Raw genomic sequence first — 1,051 nt, 5'->3', positions numbered from 1 at the left:
TTCAAGTTACTTGCAAATACTCACATACTTAAAACACAGATATGAGCAACTGAAGACGGTATTGACTTTGTAAGTGGAGGTCCAATAGTACTACCTTCAGGCTTTCTGTTAGGACAATGCTTAGCATTTGATGCTAAAAGGTTTGCAAATCCTATCTGGCTGTAGATACACGCATCAAAATGTATTACATCACCTCGGTTCCGAGAGATCCAGAACCTGTACAGAAAACTGGAATAGAATCAAGATAAACGTAATTTCCGCTCTTTTTATTGGTCATGAAAACCACACACTGCATATTGTTCCACCATACAGCGAGACCTTCAGAGGTGGTGGTCTAGATTGCTATGCACAACGGTATCTCTAATACGCAGTAGCACGTCCTCTTTCAATGGTGCATGCCTGTATTCATCGTGGCATGCTATCCACAAGTTCATCAAGGCACTGTTGGTCCAGATTGTCCCACTCCTCAACAGCGATTCGGCGTAGATCCCTCAGAGTGGTTGGTGGGTCACGTCGCACATTAACAGCCCTTTACAATCTATCCCAGCCATAATGAGATTTTCACTCTGCAGCGGAGTGTGCGCTGTTATGAAACTTCCTGGCAGATTAAAACTGTGTGCCCGACCGAGACTCGAACTCGGGATCTTTGCCTTTTGAGGGCAAGTGCTCTACCAACTGAGCTACCCAAACACGACTCAACGAGGTACTGGCGGATTTAAAGCTGTGAGGACGGGGCGTGAGTCGTGCTTGGGTGGCTGAGTTGGTAGAGCACTTGCCCGCGAAAGGCGAAAGTCCCTAGATCAAGTCTCGGTCCGGCACACTGTTTTAATCTGCCAGGAAGTTTCATATCAGCGCACACTCCGCTGCAGAGTGAAAATCTCATTCTGGAAACATCCCCCAGGCTGTGGCTAAGCCATGTCTCCGCAATATCCTTTCTTTCAGGAGTGCTAGTTCTGCAAGGTTCGCAGGAGAGCTTCCGTAAAGTTTGGAAGGTAGGAGACGAGGTACTGGCAGACGTAAAGCTGTGAGTACCGGGCGTGAGTCGTGCTTC

At 47.7% G+C, this 1,051-nt stretch overlaps 1 non-coding gene across 1 annotated transcript; it reads right to left on the bottom strand.

The window, feature by feature from the left end:
* Window positions 1–615: 615 nt before the first annotated feature.
* Window positions 616–692, bottom strand: Trnal-caa. Its single transcript has one exon. It is a non-coding gene; the product is annotated as a tRNA-Leu (tRNA).
* Window positions 693–1,051: the final 359 nt, after the last annotated feature.

This window comes from Schistocerca americana, chromosome 11 (genome assembly GCF_021461395.2).
Source record: "Schistocerca americana isolate TAMUIC-IGC-003095 chromosome 11, iqSchAmer2.1, whole genome shotgun sequence".
Lineage (NCBI taxonomy): Eukaryota > Metazoa > Arthropoda > Insecta > Orthoptera > Acrididae > Schistocerca > Schistocerca americana.
Note: the sequence above shows the minus strand (reverse complement) of the source record. Positions and strands in the feature narration are given on the sequence as shown.